This window comes from Rhinatrema bivittatum, chromosome 5 (assembly GCF_901001135.1).
Source record: "Rhinatrema bivittatum chromosome 5, aRhiBiv1.1, whole genome shotgun sequence".
Classification (NCBI taxonomy): domain Eukaryota; kingdom Metazoa; phylum Chordata; class Amphibia; order Gymnophiona; family Rhinatrematidae; genus Rhinatrema; species Rhinatrema bivittatum.
Window position 1 is genome coordinate 23,489,813 of NC_042619.1, and position 22,172 is coordinate 23,511,984.

The 22,172-nt window shown below is 43.1% G+C and overlaps 1 protein-coding gene across 2 annotated transcripts in view; it reads left to right on the forward strand.

Moving 5' to 3' along the window:
- FCHSD2 (FCH and double SH3 domains 2) overlaps nucleotides 1-22,172 on the forward strand; it is a 537,915-nt gene that overhangs the window by 399,814 nt on the left and 115,929 nt on the right. The window lies entirely within an intron of this gene.

The following is a 22,172-nucleotide window of genomic DNA, read 5'->3' on the forward strand; positions in this document are numbered from 1 at the left end:
TGGTAACTCCTAAAATAGAACATATCATGTAACTACAGCAAGGGTTAATTTTTCCCTGTATGCATTACTTTGCACTTCTCCACGTTAAATTTCATCTGCCATTTGGAAGCCCAGTCTTCCATTTTGCAAGGTCCTCCTGCAATTTATCACAATCCATTTGATTTTTAACTACTCCACATAATTTTGTGTCATCTGCAAATTTGATCACCTCACTTGTCATACCCCTTTCCAGATCATTTATAAATATATTAAAAAGCACCGGTCCAAGTTCAGATCCCTGAGGCACTCCACTGTTTACCTTTCTCCATTATGAAAACTGATCATTTAATCCTACTGTTTCCTCTCTTTTAACCAGCTTGCAATCCACAAAAGAACATGGCCACCTGTAGGTTCAATATATAAATTCATTCTTGCTTGAAATGCTGCCACTGCATGTGGTTTATAACAGTAGGAGCCCCCAACAGCACAGTCTCTACTTAGAATTCCAGTTTAATGATCTCAAAACTGTCACAGTGTTCAGTCTTCAATAAATATATAGAAACATACATAGAAATGACTGCAGAAAAGGACCAAATGATCCCGCCAGTCTGCCCGGCAAGCTTATGTTTATGCCAGGTATCTGCTGCACTATGCAGGTTACCCTCATGCTTCTTAGTTTCCCACACCTTAAGACAGGGCCTTCAGATGCTGTTTGAATCCAATTTCCTTGAACCCTTGCCGTGGAAGCAAGGGTTAACGGAAGATTGGAGATCCAGGCTATGCAAATCTGTGTGCACATACAGCTAATGCGTATTCATTACTGATACCCTGAAAACCGACAGGTTAGGTGTGCCTCCAGGATTTATATCATCTGCTATTGCATTAGCATGTGACTACAATGTTTATTTTTCTTTTTATCCTTTATCTCTGTAAATCAGCTTAGAAAAGACCTTATCTGAAAGTAAAAGATACACAGACTGAAATCCTCTGAACGTACACTGCCAGCATTATTCTTCTTAGCTTTCACATTGGCATGAAGGCCTCTTTCCTTTCTCCTTTCCTTGAACTATGTATTATCATGTAAGAAAATGTGCTGAGCCCCAAAAAGCAAACTTCCAAACGACAAAGGAAATGGGAAGAAATAGCTGACACAGCTTTTCAGTAAGTTCTTTCCTGTTTTTGTAGATACCAGTCTGCTTGTGCAGGATTACCATTTCCTAAAAGTATTGCTGGGGTTATATTGGATTTCAGTTTAGTCGTGTTAACATGTCAGTTGTTGCTGCTTGTATGCATGGCCTGAATTAAATAAGGAATCAGGGAAACTAAATGCAGCACATACACTATAAATAACTTCTAAACCGCAAAATCCCAAATTATAGGCTGAATAATTGTGTATTTGGGTTTTAAGTGGGAGCTGACATGAGAAACACTGAAGAATGCCAGCCTCTGGTCAGCAGGAGATCTCAGGATAACTTGTTTTGACTATCAAAGAGATATATGAGACAAGCTAAAGAAGTAAAAGCCATCAAAGACTACATCAGATTTAGGGAAATTAACACGAGGTGGGTGGCATCTTATAGACTAACCAGTTGTTAGTTTATAAGGTGCTACCTTCCTCATATCCGATTTGGGAAACACTGCAAGTCATAGCTACTCAGGGCTGCTTTTCTGCAGTTCTCATTTCCCTGATCAGCCTAAAAATCTCCATCCAGAATTTGCCATAGAATAATCCTCTCTCAGCCCTCCAGAATGAGCGGAAGCTACCTCATGATATGCCCTCCCTGCCTCCTAACTGTCCTGAACACTGACTCTACTTATGACACCTTCCAGTCCTGCTCAGACCTACCTCACATCTCATTTGCTCCTCCACTATGTCCTACCTTGCCCCTTGTGTTTCCATTATTCATTTGCTCTCCAAAACCCCGCTACTGTACTGATCATTACCTTTAATATAGTAATAGTAATATTTTATCTATGTTGCTATCTGCCATTATTGCTTTGTTTGTTTACCACTAATATTGTATTCATTGAATTAACTTATACTGTTCTATATTGTGCACAGCCCTGAGCACCAGTTTGATGTGGCAGTGTTTAAAAGCAAATTATTTGTATGTATGTATGAAATTGATATCCAGTCTGATTTTCCCTCTAGCTCTCATAAAGGAGTAAATGCCTTATAAGTTGCAGAAATATTTTTTTTTCTCTGAAGACAAGTTAGCTCACCAAGTTATGTAAGTGGGTCACGTGACCAAGCTGCATGCCAAATAAACAGTTTTTCCATATTTTTGTGAAGACAAAAGCTTTTCACTGATCAATCACTGTTGGCGCTGCACTGCAGCAACTTTTCTGAGCATGTTCTCTTCTGCTTGCAGCCATAGTAACAGTGACCATAGACATGGACTAAATAATCCATCCAGGCTTCCCAGCAAGTTTCTTATGGTAGTAACTGCCGCTTCCTGCAGATTACCCCCATGTTATTGTTAAGGGTAGTCACTGCTGCTCCGTGCAGTTATCCCCAAGCCTTTTGATAGCCCATAAAAAAAAAAAATACTGCTAGCAATATTTTTACTGGGTGATAAGCCTTGTTGAAAATTCAGACAGTGCTGCTTGACATGCTTTGTTTATGGACTTTGCTGTAGAAGCAGTCCTTTGCTTTTTCCCTTGTCTGCGTATCAGTACCCCCGGACCATAAAAGTCATGGTTGTCTGAATCCAGTTCCCCTTTCCACCCCTCCACCCCCCACCCTGGCTATCGAAGCGGAGAGCGATGTTGCTGGTGCATCAAAAGCATAAAGGCTTATTGGTTAAGGGTAGTAATTCCAATGCCTTCTATGAAGGATAGTAAATGCCGCTTGCTGCAGGTTACCCCCATGCTTATCAGTACCTCAGACCATATAGAGCTTCGGAAGATGAAGTGGTGGAGCTTTGTGTTTTATACCAAAAATCCCTAGACTAACCCTACTTATGTTTTTTAGTACTTAGTACATTTTGAGAACAGTATTCTCTACCATGGCAATGAACAGTTTATCCAGTTAAAGTTAGCCAGATAAGAACATGCCATACTTGGTCAGACCAAAGGGTCCATCAAGCCCAGCATCCTGTTTACAACAGTGGCCAGTCCAGGCCATAAGAACCTGGCAAGTACCCAAAAACAGTCTATCCCATGCTACTGATGCTAGTAGTAGCAGTGGCTATTTTCCAAGTCAACTTAATAGCAGGTAATGGACTCCTCCAAGAACTTATCCAAACCTTTTTTAAACCCAGCTACACTAACTGCACTAACCACATCCCCTGGCAACAAACTCCAGAGTTTAATTGTACATTGAGTGAAAAAGAACTTTCTCCAATTAGTTTTAAATGTACTACATGCTAACTTCATGGAGCGCTCCTAGTCCTTCTATTATCCGAAAGAGTAAATAACCAATTCACTTTTACCCGTTCTAGACCTTACATGATTTTAAACACCTCTATCATATCCCCCTCAGCCGTGTCTTCTACAAGCTGAATAGTCCTAACCTCTTTAGTCTTTCCTCATAGGGGAGCTGTTCCAACCCCTTTATCATGTTGGTCGCCCTTCTCTGTATCTTCTCCATTGCAACTATATCTTTTTTGAGATGCAGCTACCAGAATTGTACACAGTATTCCAAGGTTGGGGTCTCACCATGGAGCGATACAGAGGCATTATGACATTTTCCATTTTATTAACCATTCCCTTTCTAATAATTCCCAACATTCTGTTTGCTTTTTTGACTGCCGCAGCACACTGAACCGATGATTTCAATGTATTATCCACTATGACGCCTAGATCTCTTTCTTGGGTAGTAGCTTCTAATATGGAACCTAACATTATGTAACAATATCATGGGTTATTTTTTCCTATATGCATCACTTTGCACTTATCCACATTAAATTTCTTCTGCCATTTGGATGCCAAATTTTCCAGTCTTACAAGGTCTTCCTGCAATTTATCACACTCTGCTTGTGATTTAACTACTCTGAATAATTTTGTATCATCTGCAAATTTGATTACCTCACTCGTATTCCTTTCAAGATCATTTATAAATATATTGAAAAGTACGGGTCCCAAATCAGATCCCTGAGGCACTCCACTGCCCACGCCCTTCCAGTGAGAAAATTGTCCATTTAATCCTACTTTGTTTCCTGTCTTTTAGCCAGTATGTAATCCATGAAAGGACATCACCACCTGTCCCATGACTTTTTACTTTTCCTAGAAGCCTCTCATGAGGAACTTTGTCAAACGCCTTCTGAAAATCCAAATACACTACATCTACTGGTTCACCTTTATCTACATGTTTATTAACTCCTTCAAAAAAAAGTGTAGTAGATTTGTGAGGCAAGACTTGCCTTGGGTAAAGCCATGCTGACTTTGTTCCATTAAACCATTTCTTTCTATTTGTTCTATGATTTTGATATTTAGAATAATTTCCACTATTTTTCCTGGCACTGAAGTCAGGCTAACTGGTTTGTAGCTTCCCAGATCACCCCTGGAGCCCTTTTTAAATATTGGGGTTACATTAGCCACCCTCCAGTCTTCAGGTACAATGGATGATTTTAATGATAGTTTACAAATTTTTACTAATAGATCTGAAATTTCATTTTTTAGTTCCTTCAGAACCCTGGGGTGTATATCATCTGGTCCAGGTGATTTATTACTCTTCAGTTTTGTCATTCAGGCCTACTGCATCTTCTAGGTCCACCATGATTTGGTTCAGTCCATCTGAATCATTACCCATGAAAACCTTTTCCAGAACGGGTATCTCCAACATCCTCTTCAGTAAACATCGAAGCAAAGATATTGTTTAATCTTTCCGTGATGGCCTTATTTTCTCTAAGTGCCCCTTTAACCGCTTGATCATCTAACAGTCCAACTGACTCCCTCGCCGGCTTTTTGCTTCTGATATATTTTTTAAAGTTTTTACTGTGAGTTTTTGCCTCTACGGCCAACTTCTTTTCAAATTCTCTCTTAGCCTATCTTATCAATGTCTTACATTTCACTTGTCAACACTTATGCTGCTTTATCCTATTTTCTTCTGTTGGATCCTTCTTCCAATTTTTGAATGAAGAGCTTTTGGCTAAAATAGCCTCTTTCACCTCACCTTTTAACCACGCCGGTAATGGTTTTGCCTTCCTTCCACCTTTTTTAATGTGTGGAATACATCTGGACTGTGCTTCTAGGATGTTTGGTTTTTTTTAACAATGTCCACACCTCTTGCACACTTTTTACCTTTGTAGCTGTTTCTTTCAGTTTTTTCTAACCATTTTTCTCATTTTAACAAAGTTTCCCTTTTGAAAGTTTAGCACTAGAGCTGTTAATTTGCTTACTGTCTCCCTTCCAGTCATTAATTCAAATTGATCACATTATGATCACTATTGCCAAGCGGCCCCACCACTGTTACCTCTCTCACCAAATCCTGTGCTCCACTGAGAATTAGATCTAAAATTGCTCCTGCTCTGGTCAATTCCTGAACCAATTTGAGAAGGAAATCCTCAGAAGCCTCTGCGTGTCTTTGGCTTGCCTGGGCTGAATGGACTCTGAGTAACTTTCTGAGCATGAGTTACCGAATGTCCCTGGATATCTGTAGAGGCAGGCAAGCTGGCACCAGACAGGTGATGTCTATTCGGGGAGCTTCAGGCACTATTCTCAGGAGTTTGTAATGAACATAGCTACAGATGTCTTTATCTGGGAACATCTTGACCAGTAAGAGTTTAACAGAACAAAGAAAGCCATGGGAAATGGGCTACACTTTCCTAGTAAACCAATCAAGAATAGTTAGGGATGATTTAATCATGCATTTGACATCACAACTTATGTAAATGATTCTTTGGGCAATCACGCAAGTCTAGAAGCTTCCACAATATTGTATGTTATCTATAAAAGAAGGATCACTTCAGGTATACGAAGAGATGCTGGTCAGTTTGTAAGACTAAGGGCACCCAGTACCCAGCATCTCCCGAGAACACTTATATTGATTAATAAAAATACTTTATACTTTTTACTGAGTCTAAGTGTTCTTGTGTCCCTGGCCATAAGCATAGAGTAAGTTTTACAAATTGCTCTATAAAACTGTCATTTATTCCATCCAGGAACTTTATCTCTCTAGCATGTCCTGATGTTACATTTACCCAGTCAATATTGGGGTAATTGAAATCTCCCATTATTACCGCACTACCAATTTGGTTAGCTTCCCTAATTTCTCTTAGCATTTCACTATCTGTCTCACCATCTTGACCAGGTGGACGGTAGTATACCCCTATCACTATACTCTTCCCCAGCACACAAGGGATTTCTACCCATAAAGATTCAATTTTGTATTTAGTCTCATGCAGGATGTTTATCCTGTTGGACTCTATGCCATCCCGGACATAAAGCGCCACACCGCCTCCCGGATGCTCCTCTCTGTTATTGCGATATAATTTGTACCCCGGTATAGCACTGTCCCATTGGTTATCCTCCTTCCACCATGTCTCTGAGATGCCAATTAAGTCTGTCATCATTCACTGCTACACATTCTAATTCTCCCATCTTACTTCTTAGACTTAGCATGTTACCAGGCGATCCTCATTCCCACCAGTCACCCGGCTATCTACATTCCTAATAATCGAATCACCAACTATGACGGCCGACCTAACCCTTCCCTCCTGGGTAGTAGCCCTAGAAGAGACATCCTCGGTGTGAAAGGACAATGCACCACCTGGAGAGCATGTCCTTGCTATCTGATCCTTTCCTGCTGCACCAGGTTGATGCTCTCTGATCATGAGACTACCTTCCTCCAAGGCAGCTTCAGGGCTGCCAGTCTGAAGTTGGGACTTGACTACTATGTCCCTGAAGGTCTCATCTATATACACCTCTCTGTCTGCCTCAGCTCCGCCAGGTCTGCCACTCTAGCCTCCAGAGATCGGACTCGTTCTCTGAGAGGCAGGAGCTCTTTGCATCGCATGCACACATACAACTTCTCACCGGTGGGTAAAAAATCATACATCTGACACTCGATGCAAAAGACTGGGAAGCCCCCCTCTTGCTGCTGGGCTGCTGCCATCATCTCAAATTTGTTCAGTTCCTAGTTAAGTTTAAGGTTGCTATGGGAGTAGGAATGTGTCCAATTAACGTCCTTTAAATGTATTGGTGTATTCACTATGTCTGGTAGTGGCCTACAGGGGAATGATCAAACTCTCAATAAGGTGTGGGGAATTCATGAAGTGAAGTTAAAAGGCTGATTTTTTTTTCTTTTAGTGTGAAATTGTCATGATTATTCAGTGCTGCTGGTTTTTAACATTTTGAATGTGCAGGCTCCAGAATTGTACATTACTATATACAAGGTCTCACCAGGATCTTATACAAGGACGATATCACCTACTTTTTTCTGCTTGCCATTCCTTTCTGTATGTACCCAAGCATCTTCCTGGCTTTTGCTGCTGCCTTATGTATCTGTTTGACCACCTTGTGGTCATCAGATAAGATCCACCCCAGATCCCATTCTTGTTTAGGGCCTTAGAAGAATTTTGTCCCCTGTGCTGTAACACTTCCTTGGCTTTTTGCATTCCAAATGTGTGATAAATGTCCAGAGAAGTATGTCATTTACTTGGATAGCTTCTTAATGGTTGCAGTGAACTGTACAGTCCCTCGACACGGCCTTGTTTTGCCAAGGGGCTGCATCGGAAGGAAACAAGGAATTCTTACATCTGTGAAGGAGAGAATTCTAATCAGAACTACAGCAAATAAGTAATACAGTCTAGCACTTAATGCGAAAGCTTATACAGATCAATATTAAAGAAGCTTTTAATGTGCAAGGAAGAATCAGCAGGAATCTTATCTATAAAAAAAGAATTAAATCAGGACTGCAGGAGACATAAGGCAGAAAAGGGTGGGGTGGGGTTTACATACCAATTGGTTTTTAATATTTGAGGTACAGTTTCCCACATCTAAGAGAAATGATTCTAGTCAAATCAACTGTAAATGCAGGGACCATATGTGCAATGCAAAAAAACTACACAAAATGTATACAGGGATTGCATACCAGTCTTTGAACGTAATTGTTCATACAGTGCAGCAACATTTTTGTATGAGTACATTTACAGCAGCGCCTTATAGAACAGAAAATGCACCGAGGGGGGGGGGGGGGGTCACGTGACTGAAGGCAGCCTATCAGAGTTCAATATTAACTTGATCCCTTCTGGCTCCCACCCACCCATTACGTTGCAAATCGCCCCTCTCGATCTGCCGAGATTGCTGTTCTAAGCGATCCTGATGTAATAACGCTGGGTGCATAGTGTGTAGTGTAGAAGTACGTTTACAGTGTTACCGCCGAAGTAACCCTGGAAGCATCCCAGCAGATCGAGGGGCAATTTTCCTGGTAACTGGGTGGGAGGGGGGCTGAAAGGATAAAGTTAATATTTTTTAATGGGGAGGGGGGCACTCAACTTCTTGTACTTTAGTGTGCTTTTTAAAGATTGGAGCCCATTTTTTATTGCTAAGCGGGGGAGGGGAGAGTTGAGGGTAGGTGGCAGCAGGGTGGGCATTTGGCCAGAAGGCCTTGGTGCCTTTTTTTTTTTTTTTTTTTTTTTTTTAAAGGTGTGCTACATTATCTAGGTATCTCTGAAGATATCCAGGTAAGTAACCACATGAAACCAGATAATTTTTAGACTTGCTTCCAAGCAGATCTAAAGCTATGCATCTAACTTAGCCAGACATACCTGATATTCATCTAAGCCAAACAGATATTGGGACCCCTCCCCAGAACGCCCCTTTTCTATCTGGCTAAATTATAGCCAGGTAACAACATATCCGGCTATAATTTAGCTGGATAAGAGGCTAAATATGCTCTCTAAGCCATTTAGATGGATAACTTATCCGTCTAAATGAGTTTTGAATATCTACCCCTATAAGAATAAATGGCTATTGTGAAGGCACACAGTTCTCTGGACGTTTACTGAACAGCTTGACATATTTACACATTTCTCTTTGATGTATGTGTGATTATCTTTACTCCACTGTTTCCTGGTGCAATTTCTCATAAGTGTATTTACATTTGGTAAAATATATGTAAATGCCTGCCTTTTAAATACTGTAGCAAACACAATTCTGTATGTAGCAAAGAGAATGCTGTAACAAACGCAGCAGCTTATGTTTTTACTGAAGTATTTCTGAGGTCCACTATTTTTAGGCCACAGGCTATGGTTCAATTGCTGCTCCTGAGAAATGTTTTGAGGGAGGCATGATTGAAATGATTTGCATAAATCCAAGTTCCTAATATTCACCCACCATCAACATTTTTGTGACCAATTCTCATCTAGCATGGACTTTCCTTAGCCTTATATGAGGCCAGTGCTAGATGAGAACATGAAAACATGAAATTCCTCCCATGATTTGCAACCTCTAGCATTGCTTAATATAGGAGGCAACAGCTGAACACTTTAACCACTGACCTTTATCAACATCAGTGAGTACAAAATCAGACTTTTTCTTCCTTCCTATGTTGTCATATAGTTAGTAGGTCTGTTAGAGCTGAAAAGGAAATCATTACCTAAGGCCTAAATTCACTAGCTGCTGAGACTCTGCTGTAGCCATGCAATCTGTGCACACTCTAAAAATGTCCCTTTCTCCCAGTGCCCAGAGAGACTTAGATTATAACCAGTGTAGTATGTCATAGTAAGTGATGGCACAAAAAGACTAGAATTGCTAGGCTGCCCAACAAAATGTCCAAGGTAGTAACTGCCAATCCATGTAGCTTACCCCAGTGCCTCTCTTGGAAACTAAATGCAATAATTTCTGTGTGGTTTGGGGTTGAACCACTGCTCCATGCAAGTTACCACATGTTTTTGTTGCCATCTTCTTGCCAATAAAAGATTGTGTTTATCCCACACTTGTTTTGCATTTTTCTACTGTCTTTTTGTCTAGTACCTCCTCCGAAAAAAGCACTGCATGCATCTACCACCCTTTCTGTAAAAAAATATTTTCTGATAATGTTTCTGAGTCTACCTCTTTGTAGTTTCAAGCGGTGACCCCTAGTTCTACAGCTTGCTTTCCATTGGAAAGGTTTATGCATAAGTATCTTTCAGATATTTAAATGTCTATATCATATCCCTACCCCCACTCCTTGTCTCTCCTCTCCTGTAGGTATACACGTTCAGCCTCAAGTCTCACCTCAAATCTTTTGGTACAGATAGCACACCACTTTGCCTTTCTCTGGAACACACGGTAGCCTCTCTCTATACTTTTTCAGATATGGTCTCCATAGCTGAATACATTATTATAAATAAAGCTTTACTAATGACCCATACAGGGGTATTACCTCCTTTATTTTTACTGATTATGCCCCTCTACACATAGCCTAGCATCCCTCTGGCTCTAGCCACTGCCTTATCGCACTGTTTTGCTACCTTCAGATACCATCATCCCAGAGTTCTCTCCTGATCAGTACACATCAGCATCTTTCCCACATCCCCCTGTTCATGTACAGCTCCTTTGGATTTTTGCAACCCAAATCATGATTCTGTACTTGCACTGAATTTTAACTGCCAAGCCTGTTTTATTGAATACTGATAGTTCTGAAGAAATTATTACAATTGTATTAAATTTACTTGTATATAAATAGGAAATAAAATGACATACTGAATAATTTATCTGGTGTTAGCTGTTTTGCGATTCATATGGTTTCTCAAATAAAATGTTGAGATTTGGAATTGCTTCCCTCATGCTTTTTGTAGGTACAATTAACATTGTTCATTAACTCTACTAAGGAAATTAAGAGTTGGGTTTTTTTTCTGTGAAATGAGTGGCAACTCATCTCCTGATAAATTCCATAGAATCTTCTCTAACTTATTGATGGATGTATCTGTTGGGCACTAAAGAGTTATGCAGTTGTAACTGTCTGTGCCAAAATTGTTTATTAAGGTAACTGAAATCACATCAACTGGAGTAGTCATGCAGATCCAAATTTCAAAACTCTTTCAGTATTGGGAAACCTAGGAAAAGGAAAGCAGTACACTGCACACACCACAGTTGACCATAATGCCCATGCAACCATCAAACTCTCAAAAATTGTATCAGTTTTGATGGAGGAGACCAATAGATAGAATGTACTTGCAATGTAATGTTAGGTGATTTGATGGGGGAGTTGTAGCTTATCATAAGTGGAAGTGAATGAGGAGAGTATGCTGATGAGTTTAATGGGTATCATTGCACATCACTCTAAAAGATTTCTGAAAGACTTGTGCTGTAACACCATGTCTTTTAATGTAATATTTTTAATTACAGTTTTGCTCATAAGTTTACATAACCCTGGCAGAATTTGTAAGATGTGTAGTATTTTAAGAAAACACGAGTGATCAGACAAAACACGTCTATTTTCATGTGTTTCAAATTAAACTATTATGCATTGTAGAATAGCACAATCATTAAACCATAGAAATAAAATGGTCCTGTTCAATGTTTGGGCTGACACACACGGGTTGAGATGGCAATGCAATGAAGGGTAGGTATCCACACCTGTTCCTTGATTGATTATAATTGTCTGTCTATAAATAGTCATTGAGTTTCTTAGCTCTTGAGAAACCCTTGTACATTTCATCCATGGCTGTATTGACTTTGCTGGTTATTGAAGCATGGGGAAAGCAAAAGAACTGTCAAAGGATCTGTGAGCAAAAGAAGTTCAATTTTATAAATCAGGAAAAGGATATAAAAAGAGATCCAAAGATTTGAAAATGCCAACCAGTACTGTTCAAACTTTGATCAAGAAGTGGAAAATTATTGGTTCTGTAAATACCAAGCCACAGTCAGGTAAACCTAGAAAGATTTCAGACACAACTGCCAGGAAAATTTGTCGGAATACAAAGAAAAACCTGCAAGCAACTTCTACTGAAATACAGGCTTCTCTGAAACAAAGTGGTATGGATGTTTCAGCTTGCACAATAAGGAGACACTTGAACAAAAATGGGCTGCATTTGTAGAATTGCCAGTAAAAAGCCATTGCTGCACCAATGCCACAAACAGTCCGCTTAAACCAAACAGCACCTAGAGAAGCCTCAAAGCTTCTGGAACAAAATAATTTGGAGGGATTAGACTAGAGCTGAACTTTATGGTCACAACCATAAACACTTTGAAGAGAAGCACACAATCCTTATCGTGAAGCATGAAGGGGGATCTCTGCTGTTTGTGGGGAGGGGGAGAGCTACCGAGGCACAGGGAATTTAATCAAAATTGATGGCAGAATGAATGCAGCATCTTATCAGAAAATACTGGAGGAGAATTTGCATTCATCAGCCAGGAAGCTGTGCATGGGGTGCACTTGGACTTTCCAACATGACAATGATCCGAAACATAAGGCCAAGTCGATCCTTGAGTGACTGCAGTAGAAGAAAGAAGAAGGTTCTAGAGTGGCCATCACAGTCTCCTGACCTAAATATCCTTGAGCCACTTTGGGGAGAACTCAAACATGCAGTTCAGGCTAGAAAACCAAAGAATTTACAGGGTCTGGAGGCTTTTTGCCAAGAGGAATCTGTAGCTTTTCCACATGAGAAAATAAAGGGCCTCATTCACAATGATCACAAAAGACTGCAAGCTGTCATTGATGCAAAAGGGGGCAATACATGATATTAAGAACTAAAGGTATGCAAACTTTGAACAGGACCATTTTATTTCCCTTATTGCTATGGTTTGATTGTGCTGTTCTGTGATAAATAATAGTTTAATTTGAAACATTAAAAAAAAAAGGACATGTTTTGTCTGATCAGTCATATTTCCTTAAAATGCTAGACAACTTACAAATTCTGCTGAGGGATGTAAACTTATGAGCACAACTGTATATTCTCATTCCATTTCTTTCATAGTCATCTGTTAGAACATAGATTTAAAGGTGGTGCTTTAGGGGACCACGCTGATCCTACCACAGTATTTTACTTGCGTTTTAGCATGGGTTTTTCATCGCTAAACTTGCTCAGATATGTAATAAGGACTTTAGGGCTGAAAAAACCCTCACTAAAAAAGCTGCGGCAAGCTTATCATGTCGGATGCAAATTGCAGGCTGTTAGTTTTATTACTCTGCAGTGCAAGAAGGCGCGCTAGTGGGAATGTTGCCTTTGCATCTCCTTTTACCACAGGAAATTTAACAGCTCGGCAAATCCTCCTCCCTCCCCAGCATACTGAACATTCCCTCTCACAAAATGAAGTGTGGCCTGACTGGCCAGGCAGTTCAGGTCCGGGTCCATTTATTATTATTATTATTATTTAATAACTTTTATATACCGACGAACGTTGGGAACATCTCGCCGGTTTACATATAACAGAACTTAGCAACAGGCTTTACAATTATTGCATAATTAAATAAGGAACATTAAGAACATACAAATAACAGATTAGATTATACAAATAGAAATTAGCAAAGTGGGATAGGAGCAAGAGGTTATCTAAAAAGGGGGGGGGGGGGCGGGGGAGATTCTGGTATATAGGGGGGTATCCACACTTAGAGGAGGTATATATACACATGGTTGGGAACAAATTTTTTATATACAATATGTTGTCCTGATAAAATTCACTTTAAGGGAGGTTTAAGTAGAGGGAGGGGGTAGAAAGGAGGTGGAAAGTAGGTGGGGGGAGAGGGAAGGGGAGAGGAAGGGAGTTGGGGGGTGGGGTGAGGGTGAATGTGTGAATATTAGGTGTAGGCGTGTTTGAAGAACCAGGTCTTCAGGTTTTGCCTGAATATTTTTGGGCAAGTTTCTTGGCGGAGGGAGGTGGGTAGCTTTTCCAAAGAAGCGGGCCTGCTAGGGATAGGGCCCTTTCGTTTGTGGTGCGGAGTTTAGTGAGCTTAGGTGAGGGGGTGTGAAGTGTAGCTAGATATTGTTTTCTAGTAGGTCTATTGCTGTTGTGAAATGAGAAGTGTTCTTTGTACCAGTGCATGTTCTGGTTGTGAAGAGATTTGTGTATTAGGTTGAGGGCTTTGAAGGCAACTCTGGATGCTACAGGTAACCAATGTAGATGTTTGAGAACTGGGGTTATGTGATCATTTTTGTGGGTGTTGGTGAGTATCCGGGCGGCTGCATTCTGGAGGAGTTGTAAAGGCTGTATGGTGTTTTTAGGCAAGCCTAATAACAAGGAGTTGCAGTAGTCTATTTTTGTTAGTATGAGGGCTTGTAATATGGTACGGAAGTCATTGAGATGTAGGAGGGGTTTGAGTCTTTTTAGGGTGTGCAGTTTGTAGAAGCAGTCTTTGAGGGTATTATTTATGAATTTCTTGCAGTTAAGGTGACAGTCAATGGATACGCCGAGGCTCCGAACATGGGTGGGAAAGGCATTTGTCTCCCTCCCTCTCACCTTATAATGAAGTCAATGCAGAAGGTCTGGTCTAGGTCCATCCCCCCTCCTTCTCTTCAAAATCCCCCCTCCTTCTCTTCAAAAATTGAATCAGGTCATGGCAACTCCAGAGCCCTCCAAATCCCCCTTTCCCAACCCGGGAACCCCTGCTGAAGAAGACTTTACCTCCTCCGGTAGGGCTGTCCTTTCACTGACACACATCTGCGAAATGACCCAATCCCCTTTCAGAATTCCACGGCATGCTGGTGGGGAGGGAGGGAAGACTTGCCATGCAGACCCACTCATTCCGGCAAGCAACACTGGGCTCACTGGAAAGATCAGAGAACTCGGCGGGGGGGGGGGGGGGGGTTTATTAGCGCAGGGTAGCATGCAAATAGGCCATGAGTCCAAAAAAAAAAAGGAAGGCCTTTTCAGTTTAGCACTTTTTTTCCTCCTGATGTATTTGTATGTCATTAGCTTTCTGCATCCATTGGGGACTGCATTATTTAAAACCTGTGTTAAAATAAAACCAGCGCTAAAATCTAACTTTGATTTTACTGCAGGTTTTATTATATTGCCCCTTCATTATATGTGGAACAATTCACTTTCTCCCAGGACAAGCAAGATCCTAGCCCTCACATATGGGTTACGACATCAGATGGAGCTCTGTCACGGAACACTTTTGTCAAAGTTTCTAGAACTTTGACTGGCACACTGAGCATGCCCAGCATGCCACTAACCCTGTAGTCACCAGGGGTCCCCCTTCAGTCTCTTTTTTTTCTGTGCAGCTGTTGCCTCGCGGTTTAGGAGCTCTGTGAGATATCTCAACTTTCCTTATGGAATATTTGAAGTTTATCTTCTTAAAAATCCCTCACCAGGGTCCCCCATCGCACTCCATTCCCTAAGGCGCTCGGCAAGTGTGTTTTCCGGTACTTGCGGTCGGTTCCCGGCGGCTTACCGCTTCAGTGCCCAACTGTCACTGACCGTGCGCCTGCCAATTTTTGACATGGCAACTTGGTTTAGAAAATGCCCCGCGTGTCCAAGGACCATGTCCATAATGGACCCGCATGAAGTCTGTGTTTTGTGCTTAGGCCCCTCGCACGAAGTCCGTCGATGACCTAGTTGTGATCCCCAAAGGCCATCGCGCTCACCTGGACAAAATGGAGCATTTGTTTGCTTCAAAGCGCACTACTCCATCGACCCCAGTTCAAGCGCCATCGACCTCGGAGACGATTCTCCAGGAATATTGTGGACAGGGTGACCGTCCGTCACAGACTCCATCGAGGACATTGGCATCATCCTCTGTGCTGGGGAAAGACCGGACCGAGCAACGAGGGAAACATCGGCACAGACAGGCATCCCCAACTGGTGCTTCCACCGATACCACAGCGGCATCTACTTCCATCGAGTCGCCTGCGAAGAGGGCCCGGGGAGAGAAGCCCCCATCCTCCTCTGGACCCAGGACCCCTAGGCGTTTCCCACCAATACCAGTGCTGGACACAGCCTCCATGGGCCCCCATGGAAGCTCCGGTGACACTTAGCCTGCCTTCTACCCCAGTAGCCGTGCCACTCATGCTGGCTTCCCGGGAGGAATTAAATTGCATGGTCCAAGAGGCAGTGCTGAAAGCCTTACAAGGCTTCCAGTCGTCGCCGGCGCCAACCCCCATTCCAGTCCCTGAACCCGCTCCCTTGAAGTTTGCACCGCTCCTCGAGCGCCTCCGTACGTTCATTGGTGCCTTACCGACTCCTCTGCCACCGGACACTCTGGCATCGAGTCGTCCATCGAGGCCTCCACAGGTCCAGATTCCAATACTGGTTCCTCGGAGGAGGAAGGATAAATTCCCGGCCATGTCCCTCCACGGGAACCGTCTATGCCGGAGCCCATGCCAGGGCCATCGGGGCTACTGGTACCCAAGCGCACCTCATCTGCCCCAATGCCCGCACAGATTCCATCGATGCCGTACTGCATCCATCGATGCCTACCCCCCTCTCGGCTTTGGCATACTTCCTCCTTCGGGAGATCCACAGAGAGAAGGGGAAAGTCCCTATAATCCATGGGACAATGCATCCTCAGATGATTCTTCACGAACTTCTGAGGACTTGCTCTCAGAGTCTTCACCACCAGAAGAAAGGTGAAGATCTCCTCCAGAAGATCTCTCCTTTGCCAGTTTTGTTAGAGATGTCTGAGACTATACCATTTTCACTAGTTACAGAGGAAGACGCTTGCCATAAGATGTTGGAAATCTTACAATTCGTAGATGCTTCAAAAGAAATAATGGTAATTCTGGTGCATGAAGTCTTTAGACCTCATGCACCGCCTGTGGGAACATCCAGGTACAGTTTCTTCAGTCAATAGAAAGACAGATGCTACCTACCTGGTACAACAAGCCCCAGGTTTTCAAAAATGTCAGCTGCCCCACCACTTGGTAGTTGTGGAATCAGCTCAGAAAAAGGCTAAATGATCACATCCACATTCCTCTGTTCCTCCTGGTAAGGAACAGAAGGCATTGGATGCGTAGGGATGAAGAGTTTTCCAGAGGTCTATGTTGATATCGCGAATTGCAGCATATCAATTATACATGACCCAATATACCAGAAATCTCTGGAAACAAATCCAGGAGTTTGCGGAGACGTTGCCTCAACAACAGGAGACTTTGTCCTCCATCCTGCAAAAAGGAATGGAAGCAGGCAAACATGAAGTCAGAGCTGTTTACGATTCTTTTGAAACAGCATCCAGAGTCTCGGCAGCGGGCATCAGTGCTAGACGCTGGGCCTGGCTTTAAGGCCTCAGACCTACGCCCGAAAGTGCAGGACAAACTGGCAGATCTACCCTGTACAGGAGACAACCTATTCAGGGATAAGATCCAGGACGCAGTGGCCCGATTAAAGGACCATCATGAGACCCTGCACCAGTTGTCAACTGTTTCCCCAGATGTTCCCTCCGTAACCTGCAGGGTACCATGTAGGAAACCCAGGAAACAATTCAACAGGCCATGCAGATATTACCCTCCTGCATCCTGTGCACGACCAACTCGGGCACCTCAGAGGAGACATAGAAATGACGGCAGAAAAAGACCAATCGGCCCATCCAGTCTGCCCAGCAAGCTTAGACTCTTATTTTCCCATACTTATCTGTTTCACCAACCACCAACTTCAGGGCTCTTGTTGGTAACTGTTTGATTCAAATTTCCTGCCATCTCCTGTCATTGATGCAGAGAGTAATGTTGGAGTTGCATCAAAGGTGAGCATAAGGCTTATGTTTAAAGGTTGTAACCACCGCATCAAGCAAGCTACCTCGATGCTTGTTCATCCAGACTGCACAGATCGATGCCTTGTTGGATGATGTCTGAATGCAAATCATGTTTTCCTCACTTCCCCCTACCATTGAAGCAGATAGCAATGCTGTATATGGTTTCAAAGTGATGTATCAAGCTTAATTGGTTTAGGGTATAACCGCCGTAATAAGCAGCTACCCCCACGATTGTTTACCCAGATTGTGAAGTTCAGTTCTTGTTGGTTGTTGCCTGAATGTAAATCCTGTCTTCTACTTTTTTTTTCCCCCTGCCATAGAAGCAGAGAGCAGCACTGTATATGTATTCAAAGTGATGTATCAGGCTTAATTGGTTTAGGGTAGTAACCGCCGTAATAAGTAAGCTACCCCCACGCTTATTTGTTTACCCAGATTATGAAGTTTAGTCCTTGTTGGTTGTTATCTGAATGCAAATCCTCTTTTCCATATTACCCCCTGCTGTAGAAGCAGAGAGCAACGCTGTGTATGCATTTGAGTGATGTATCAGGCTGAATTGGTTTAGGGTAGTAACTGCCGTAATAAGCAAGCTACCCCCACGTTTATTTATTTACCCAGATTGTGTAGTTTGGTCCTTTTTGGTTGTTATCTGAATGCAAATCCTCTCTTCCACATTTCCCTTTGCTGTTGAAGCAGAGAGCAATGTTGGGGTTGCATTAACCATGCAAGGGATATTTTTGAGTAAGGGTAGTAATCACCAGGTAGTAAACATTCCAGCAAGCCACCCCCATGGCTCTACTCTTCATTCCCATCCTCTAGCCTGTATGGATCCACACGCTTTGAAATCTTTCACAGTTATAGTCTTCACCACTTCCTCCAGAAGGACATTCTAGGCATCCACCACCCTCTCCGTGAAGAAATACTTCCTGACATTGGTTCTGACTCTTACTCCCTGGAGCTTCAAATTGTGACCCCTAGTTCTATTGATTTTTTTCGATTGTAAAAGGTTTGATGTTGACCATGAATCATTAAAACCTTTCAGATATCCGAAAGTCTGTATCATATCTCCTCTATTCCTCCTCTCCTCCAGGGTGTTCATATTTAAGTTCTTTAATCTCTCCTCATAAGTCATTTTATGAAGAACATCCACCTTTTTGGTTGCCCTTCTCTGGCCCGCCTCCATCCTGTCTCTGTCCCTTTGGAGATATGGTCTCCAGAACTGATCACAGTACTCCAGGTGGGGCCTCACCAAGGCCCTGTACAAGGGGATCATCACTTTCTTTCTCTTACTAGATATTCCTCTCTCTATGCAGCCCAGCATTCTTCTGGCTTTAGCTATCGCTTTATCACATTGTTTCACCAACTTCAGATTGTTACACTATCTCCCCAAGGTCTCTCTCTCCTGCTCCGTGCACATCAGTCCTTCACCTCCCATCAAATACAATTCTTTCGGATTTCCACTCCCCATATGCATGACTCTGCACTTCTTGGCATTGAATCTCAGCTGCCATATCTTCGACCACTCTTCCAGCTTCCTTAAGTCACGTCTCATTCTCTCCACTCCTTCCGGCGTGTCCACTCTGTTGCAGATCTTAGTATCATCCGCAAAAAGACAAACCTTATCTTTTATCCCGTCTGCAATGTCGCTCACAAAGATATTGAACAGGACCGGTCCCAACACCGATCCTTGCAGCACTCCGCTTAACACCACTCTCTCGTCAGAGTAAGTTCCATTTACTGTCACACATGGTCTTCTGTCCGTCAACCAGTTTGCAATCCAGGCCACCATCTTGGCACCCATTCCCAAGCTTCTCATTTTATTCACAAGCCTCCTGTGCGGGACTGTATCAAAAGCTTTGCTGAAATCCCAGTAGATGACATCGAGCGCTCTTCCTCTATTTACTTCCCTAGTCACCCAATCGAAAAAGGCAATCAGATTTGTCTGACAGGACATCTAGATCACAGCCAGCTCCATAAGCTGGCCCTGCGGCTGGATTTTGACTCTTTTCCAGAGAGCAGCAGCCATATTCCAGTGGGGGCCGCCTTTGCTACTTTGCAACAAATTGTCATCCAATTACCACAGACCTGTGGGTATTGTCCATCGTGGCCCTCGGTTACCGTCTAAACTTTTCAAAAATACTCCTGGACATCCCACCCAATCCATCCTGGAGCTGGGATGACTACACAGGAAAACTCGAATCAGAGCTCTCAACCCTTCTGTCAGTCAGAGCCGTGGAACCGGTTACACCGACTCAGCAAGGAAAAAAGAGTTCTACTCCAGATATTTCCTAATTCCAAAAAAGACTGGTGGCCTCCGGCCTATTGTGGATCTCCATGCCGTGAATACATTTCTTCGCAAGGAACAGTTCAGAATGGTATCCCTGGGCACTATGCTTCCTCTACTTCAACAAGGGGATTGGCTCTGCTCTCTGGACCTTCAAGACGCATATGCCCATATTGCGATCTTCCCTCCTCATCGCAAATATCTGCGATTTGTGGTGGGTCACAGACACTATCAATACAAGGTACTGCCATTCGGCCTAGCCTTGGTGCCTCAAGTCTTTACGAAGTGCCTGGCAGTCGTGGCTGCACAGTTACACAGCAGAGGCATATACGTTTTTTCATACCTGGACGACTGGCTCATAAAAAGCCAGTCCAAACAAGGAGCCCTTGACTCTCTCGGTCTCACCATGAGGCTTCTGAACTCATGGAGATTTCTAATCAATTACTCCAAATCCCAGTTGACACAGTCTCATCTTCTCTCCTTTATAGGAGCATTTTTACCCAACAACCACACGATTACACTGTCCAACCTTGTCAGCTGTATCCGCCATCAGAAAAGAGCCTCCGCTGGCCAACTACTGGCACCTCTCGGAATCTGGCCTCCAGACGTCATCTATCAGAGTGTACCTTTGTGCCATTTCTGCTTACCATCAAGGAATAGGGGATGCCCCAATAACGGCTCAACCCCTGGTGAGTCACTTCATGAGAGGGTTATTACAGCTTCTCCTCTGCAGCCACCAGTCATGGCATGGGACCTCAATGTCATACTTGCACGGCTCATGCACACTCCTTTTGAGCCCTTGCACTCCTGCGAACTCAGGTACCTTACATGGAAAGTACTTTTCCTAGTAGCCATCACGTCTGCTCACAGGGTTAGTGAGTTACAGGCCCTTGTGACCTACTCACCCTACGCAAGGTTCCTCCATGACCGGGTGGTTCTTCGCACTCAACCTAAATTCCTTCCTAAGATGGTAACTGATTTCCATTTAAATTAGTCCATAGCCTTGCCCACTTTCTTTCAAAGGCCTCATGTTCACCCGGGTGAGCGAGCTCTGTACACCTTGGACTGTAAGCGTGCTCTTGCATTTTACTTAGACCGCACTACAGCCTACAGGAAGTCCACCCAACTTTGTATCTTTTGATAAAAACAGACTTGGGGATGCGGTGGGCAAGCAAACACTATCAAACTGGTTAGCAGACTGCATTGCATTCTGCTACCAGCAAGCAGGCCTTCCACTGCAGGGACGAGTGAAGGCAGACTCCGGAGCAATGGCAACATTAATAGCACACTACTGTTCAGTACAGATTGCCAACATCTGCAGTGCTGTGACATGGAGCTCTCTCCACACCTTCACAGCTCACTACTGTCTAGACAAGGCTGGGCGACAGGATTCTGTCTTTGGCCAGTCTGTCCTAAGGAATTTGTTCCCAGTGTAGCAACCCAACTCGTCCTACCTCGACCCACTGTGAATTTCAGGCTGCCTCATCCTTGCCAACAGTACCCCAGTTGTTGTGCCTGTTGCACATGTTGTGTGCTGCCTGGCCTCATTCGTATGACTCAGCCTGTAGCTTGCTATTCACCCATATGTGAGGACTACCATCCTGCTTGTGCTGGGAGAAAGCAGAGTTGCTTACCTGTAACAGGTGTTCTCCCAGGACAGCAGGATGTTTGTCCTCACGAAGCCCGCCCGCCACCCTGCGGAGTTTGGTTCGTTACCGTTTTATTTTATTTTTCGCTCGTACTTTTGCTACAGATGTGACTGATGGGGGACCCCTAGTGGCTACAGGGTTAGTGGCGTGCTGGGCATGCTCAGTGGGCCAAAGTTCTGAAACTTTGACAAAAGTGTTCCGTGACAGGGCTCCATCTGATGATGTCACCCATATGTGAGGACTAACATCCTGCTGTCCTGGGAGAACACCTCTTACAGGTAAGCAACTCTGCTTTCTACCATAGCTCATGATTTAGCATCATCTTCTGATAGTCACTTGCAATTATAATGTGCAGCACAGACTTTGCTTAACTTTCTTACCAGTGCAAAATGGTGCCTGAATTCTGAAGGGGTTTATAATTCAAAGTAAAACAAATTGCAATCCAAAGTAGAGGAGATGATCTTGCTTATGAAAATCTTAAGAATAGTGTGTTCTCTGCCTCTGAAAATGTGGGTTTTCTACAGCTTTCTCTGTCATTCCATAGGTAGCCCAACCTGTACACACACATTTTCCCTCTTAATGTGAAATACCCAGCCAAATTAGGCATGAGAGTGCATCACAAGTGAATGTTGGGTATCAAACCAGGTCAGGAGTATAAGTACACGGTAATTAAAGGGAATGCATTTACTGCATAGTCGTGAATGTGACC